The following is a 6,162-nucleotide window of genomic DNA, read 5'->3' on the forward strand; positions in this document are numbered from 1 at the left end:
CAGTGCATTTCTTGGAGACTTTTGGAAACTCTTGGAGTGGGAGTGGGATTGAGGGTTCTGACAAAAACAGACGTCCTGAGTTGCAGGACGGCCTGGGACTTGTTGGCTGGGTACTGAAAGGAAGCTGCATCCTGGAAACCTTGGGTCTATTGGACTCTGGTTAGTTGGGCTATTTCCTTGATTGAATGTGTAAGCGCCCTGCAAGCAAGAACCGTGCTTCATTCCTTTCTTGGGTTGTCCACAGTGCCTAGTACAGTGTTTGCACATTGTGGGGCCTGATGCAATCTTCAATTTTGGGCCCCAAACCTGTTAACAGAGAGCACAATGATGCCTCAGAGAGAATGTGGCCTGGCAGGGTCCAAGAGCAAGTGAGTGGCTGGATCCCCAGCCCCCAAGGAGCATGCAGTCTCCAGCTACCTCTTACTGCTCAGGAACAATGGGTGCCCTGAGTAGAGCTAGAGTCAGCTTCAACCTCCTGGGAGGAAGGATTTGGTGTGTTCCCTTCAACCAAGGATGCCCTGCTGAACACCTAAGAGCCGGTAATTCCCAGCCCATGATCTCTGTAGTGGGCAGAGTTCTAAGATGGCCCTCAGTCTTGTGTAATTCCCTCTCATGTGTATATGATAGTACTCCTCTGATTATGCTACATGATATGGCAAAGGGATTTTGCACCTGTGATTAAGGTTACTAATCAGTTGACCCTAAGATGGGGATATTATCTGGATGGGTCTAACACAACCAGAATATTTTCTCTGGCTGGTGGTAGAAAGGGACATCAGCAAGAGTTAAGCAAAAAAAAAAAAACAAAAACAAAAACAAAAAAAACAGAAAACAAAACAAAACACTGTTGTTGACTTTGAAGATGCAGGGAGCCACATGTAAAAGCTGGATAGCGTCCTGTAGGAGTTGAGAACAAACTTCATCCAACTGTCAGTAAGGTTAGGGGGACCTCAGTCCTACAACCACAAGAAATTGAATTCTGCAACAACCTGGATAAGCTCAGAAGCTGGTTCTCCCCCCAGGGCCTCCAGCTAAGAGTCCAGCAGCTGGTACTCTGATTTCTCTTGTGATATCCTAAGCAGAGCCCAGGTGAGCCCATGGTTTCTGACCTATAGAATTGTGAGATAACAAATGAGTGTTGTTTTAAACCACTGCAATTGTGAAAATTTGTTGCCTAGCAATAGAAGGCTGACATCGTCTTTGAAAGCTCTTCATAGAATGGAGCATGGACAAAGTTTGAATTCTTTTTATACTTCTCCTTAGTTGCACAACCCCTGAGTCTCAGTTTTCTCATCTACCGAGTGACAGATATAACACCCACATCTCAGAGTTGTCCCAGTGAATGCAGTCTGAGGACTTGGAGTTCAAGAACTTCCTTCCTCTCAAGGTGGCTGCTCTTGGGAGAGTCATTTACCTGCTCTGCACCTTAGTTGTCTCCTCTGTGAAATGGGTCACATTAATCGTTATCTTATTATTGTTCTAAAGATTGTATCAAATGAGATCATGGATGCATAAGGCATGACACCAATGTTTGTAATTTACACCACCAGTCTGAGCACAAACCACAGACATCATACACCCAAGAACAGGCCACAAACATCCACTTTCTGCAAGCCTACCGTCAAGCACCACCATTTTTGTATAGTTCAGAGCCCTCTAATTAAGAAATGTATTTAATGTTTAAGGAAAACTGCCTAGATGCCATGATAACCCTTTGAATAGTGTTGTCCCTTATGCAATATTTTATTTGGTCAAAAAATAAGACATCATGGAAGATCAGAGGAGGTCCTGAGCTTTGAGCTCACTCTTAGGAGTGAGCATGACTGGCTTGGTTATTTTGACAGGAAAGAATCTTCTCCAAACAACTCCAAGCACCAAAAAAGTTTTTGCTGTAAGAAGTTTTCAAATCATAAACTATGTTGTCATTCATCCTTTCATGCAGATCCCCTCCTGCGTTGTCCCACAAGGAAAGCTCCTGATTAAGATGTAGGGGCTGTAAATCAGGAGAAGGCGCCGGCGTGTTCTGCATGAGGGAGCCATATGGCTGGCTGCATCGACTGCTGGGGATGTGACTGTTGCCCATTCATTGCGCCATATCTGAGCACCAGCATCCTCTACGGTGATTCATGGGTGCCCTGATCACAGGCCCCATGTTATCTAATAGATTTCTGAAGTTTTCCACCAAGCATTTTATTTTAAATGACAGTTATTTCTATTAATGGGTGGGCCCTGTCAGTTTCCTGACCCCGGTTGGGAAGGATGTCTTTCTGTTCAAATGGCAGTCATCATTTCTGTGAAGCCATGCATGTAAAGAAGGCAGCCGGAGCAAGGCACCTCGCACAGGGCTGTCACTCAAGTTGACATCTCCATGTTGGAGCGTTTTTGCAAAGTTTTCTCCATGTGACCTGCAAGTTAAAGATCAGGGGGCTCCCTTCATCCAAGCCATCCATGTGCCAATCATCCTTACCTAAAAATGAAAGTTACAAATAAGCCAGCGCTGCTATTTATACCCTCCTGCCTGGCCCATCTTCCTCCTGTCAATCTTGGTCTTTCATTATGGATACATACGCAGCACCTCTTCTCCATCAAGATCACAGATTAGCTGCTCCCGCTTCTCCACTGTTTGTTTTCCCCTTGCCTTTTGTGACGTTTTATAAAATAACCATGTTCTCCTGGTCTTCAGGGTTTTTCTGTTAATAGAAGATAATTTTTTCCCTTCTCCTCTGTCCTTCCTTTCTTTCTTCCCTCCCTTCTTCCTTCCTTCCCTCTCTTTTCTTCCTCCTTTATTTCCTACCTTCCATCTTTGTCCATTTTACCTCTCTCGCTCTTCCTTCCTTCCCTCCGTCCCTCCCTCCCTTCCTTCCTCCCTCCCTTCCTTCCTTCCTTCCTTCCTCCCTTCCTTCCTTCCTTCCTTCCTCCCCTCTTCTGTGTCTTCCTCATCCTCTTTCCCTTCCACTTCTTCTCGGTCCTCTTCCTTTTTCTTTGTCCCTCCTTTATTCCTCCCTTTTCCTGATATTTTCAAGCAGGAAGTTAGGAGATGGCCTGCCCTTGCCCAGCCCCTTCCTGTAGTCCTGCTTGCTGCCAGCCCCAGGTGGAAGGCCCTGTCTCCCCACACATCCCCTCCCAGGCCTCTCGCCCAGCTGCCAGTCTGAACCCTGAGCCCAACTGACACTGTTCCACTCGCCGTTGACTGAGCCGCCCACTTCTGAGGGATTCATTTCCCTGATAGAACTTTCTTTTCCTCTCCCCTCAGGTCGCCTTCCCCTCTCCACCTGGGGGCCTTTGCTTCAGCACCGCAGGGGATCTTTCGTAGCTCATCCAATAAAAGCCACTCTGCATAAATACCTTGTTTATTCACTCAACCAGTATTCACTGAGCACCTTCTACATGGCAGGCTCTGGAGAAGTGCTGCGGAGAGTCAGACAGTCACAGATCCTACTCACAAGAAGCGTGATGTTTCCTAGGGAAAACAGACAGTAAGCAAATACCTACCCAAACTTATTTAATCACAACTGTGATGCGTGTCACAGAGGAAGAGTCTGTCATCAATTATACAGGTCCTTGTGTGCCCCACTCCCCACACGGTCCCCCAGGGTGCTGATGGTCATTAGAGGTGCCTGTCCTTGAATAACGTACTCTGTGGGGTACGTGGCGGGGGAAGGTTTAAGACTTCCCCACCCTGGAGGTGAGTCTGCTGCCCTGGTGATTTATGGGACCCCTCCACTGTGCCCAGACATCTTCCGAGTGCTGATGTGGATGCCAGGAAACAGAATGGGAAAAGGTCCACTGTGCCCGTGTGGTCCTTCCCGGAGAGCTCAGGCCTGTTTACCGGCCACGTCTGAAGTGTTTTGTACCGTCTCAAGTGTGTTCTCAAGTGTTTTGTTCTGAAGTGAAGCCTGAATGCATTTTCTCAGCCTCCTCTTCCACACGGGGACCACTGCTTGGTAGCACATGCTCGCCAGCCATTTGCACTCACAGGGGGCAAAGCTTAACTATAGATTTTGATACACGAACGTGAGTACTGAGCTGTGAGAGCCCGGAGGTGCCTGTACAACTACAGAAAGGAGAAAAAAACCACGAGAGTTTTAAAAAGGCACAAGAGCAGCGGGGAGAGGAAAGAAATTCATTTATTAACTTCATCAGCCTCACTTTTCTCATGTGCAAAATGGGGCTGCTGATTGCACAAGAGATGCTTCTAAAGCATTGCACATATCATGTGCCAAACTAAATGTCAGTCTTCTTTCCCTGATATTTGCAGTTAGAAGTCCCAATGGAGAATGCGGCTGTAACTGTGGAAACTGTACAGAAGGCCTCAGCATTCGTCGGGGTGGGCTCTGGAGGCCCCCACTGCTAGGGATATCTGTAAAAAGATCCTCAACATTCAAGTAGGATGGGGAGAAGGTGGGGGGAGCATGTGTACATTCCTTTTTCTACTTTATCCTCTACTCGGTGGCTGTCACAGTGAAAGGAGGTGCATGGGGGTAAACTGAGGAAGCTGGGCTGAACCGGAGAGGCTGGCCGCTCTGCAGGGAGGCGGGTTTACACTTTGCAAGCCAGCCTTGATGTCTTCCACACAGATAATGGCAAACCAAGATGCACAACAACCGTCTGGACTTTTCTGTGAGGGGTTTCTCCTCGTAACTTCAGAAATTTACTATCTGTGCAAAACTGAGCAGAGGCAGACATTACTAACCTAATTGATAAGATGTCATCAGGAAATCACAATACTTTACCTGGAAGACTGGCTCAAAAACTGAAGAGTTAAAAAAAAAAAAAGAAAAAGAAAAAGGAAAGCTACGATTAACTTTTAAACTCAAACAGCAACCAAAAGACAGACAATTAAATGGGGAAGCCATGCACAAATGTCACACACAGGGGAGGAGATCAAAGAAAACAGCAATCTCTGATAAAGATCAGGAGAAACAAATGGGGTTTGTATAGCATCTGCCGACAAATGGCTCAAGTGGAAAAAATACACAGTAGCTTGATTTCTCAATATGCTGCAGAATGGCCTGTGATGCTACAGAGATCAAAGGCTAGCCTCGGAAACAAAATGCCACAAGAAATGGCACACTCTTTGTTTTTGTTATTATTTTGGGGGGCAATTTGTATTTCAGACCCATGACTCAAGGAGTGGGAAATTTATGAGCCAGCGTGGAGAGAGGTCAGTCAGCTGGCTGAACGGCAAGAAATAAGAATTATGCACTTAGAAATTCATTCCATTCCTTCTCGGCTTACCCCTATGGAATAAAGAAGGTGATAAAAGACCTTTGTAAATTACACGGCATCTCCATTAAACCTTCACAGGTCTGAGGCAACACTATGTTTTTGGAGCGTGATACTGTGTAACTGTGTGTGCACATGCCAGCTGCTCTGTCATTGTCATTCCTGGCATTTTATCCTCTTCTAATGTATCCCTATCCCCTGGATTTTCTCCCTCCAAGTTTCCCGTCAACATCATCTTTTTCATCATCTAAGTCTGGTCTTCTTTGAATTGCCCATAGTGACTTCTGTGTCCACAGCACTGAAAACCATCCATCTCCCTGATCTGTCCCAATGTGTAGACATTTGGCAGCAGGTAAATAAAAGACCCAGAGGTGCAACTTCCTTGGTTTTCATCAGGAACTCTGGCATAATGTAGAGATATCTTGAATGAAAGCTAGCCTATGTTCTTTTGATTTTCCACATGTGGTTATCGTTATATTATTATTTATTGTGAGCTTTGTATAATTTACCAATCGTCTAGGTAGCCATCAACAGGCATAATAATGTGGTTAGTATTTGTACAAACAATTATCCTTCAAATATAAGTTGGTAGATGGATTACAAATGAATCCAAGAATATTTTGGCAAATATCCCTGGGAAGCTGTGTTGGGACTAAAGCCATGTAAAGCACAGGATTCTGGCTGGGGGATTGATGATGTGTTTGAAAAGCTTAATAAAACATTAAGATGGCTGATACTGTGGATTCCAGGAAGGCAGGTAGAGAAGTTTGATCACATACCAGGTGACACAGAGAATATAAATGAAATCTATCAGAAATATATTTAGTAAATTTGCATCTCAACAATGGAAAATTACAACACAGAATAATGCCCTGATTTTTGTAGCATGTTAGAGGAACCTGAGAAAAATAAATGTGCCATCTACTGTCGCGGACA

The 6,162-nt window shown here is 45.2% G+C and overlaps 1 long non-coding RNA gene across 1 annotated transcript; it reads right to left on the reverse strand.

Moving 5' to 3' along the window:
• Window positions 1-1,732: 1,732 nt before the first annotated feature.
• LOC129524864 (uncharacterized) lies at window positions 1,733-3,461 on the reverse strand. The gene is made up of 3 exons (XR_008668803.2): window positions 3,346-3,461; window positions 2,569-2,690; window positions 1,733-2,467 (listed from the first exon to the last, which is right to left on the reverse strand). It is a non-coding gene; the product is annotated as an uncharacterized lncRNA (long non-coding RNA).
• Between the last annotated feature and the right edge of the window lie 2,701 nt (window positions 3,462-6,162).

Source organism: Gorilla gorilla, chromosome 8, assembly GCF_029281585.2.
Source record: "Gorilla gorilla gorilla isolate KB3781 chromosome 8, NHGRI_mGorGor1-v2.1_pri, whole genome shotgun sequence".
Lineage (NCBI taxonomy): Eukaryota > Metazoa > Chordata > Mammalia > Primates > Hominidae > Gorilla > Gorilla gorilla.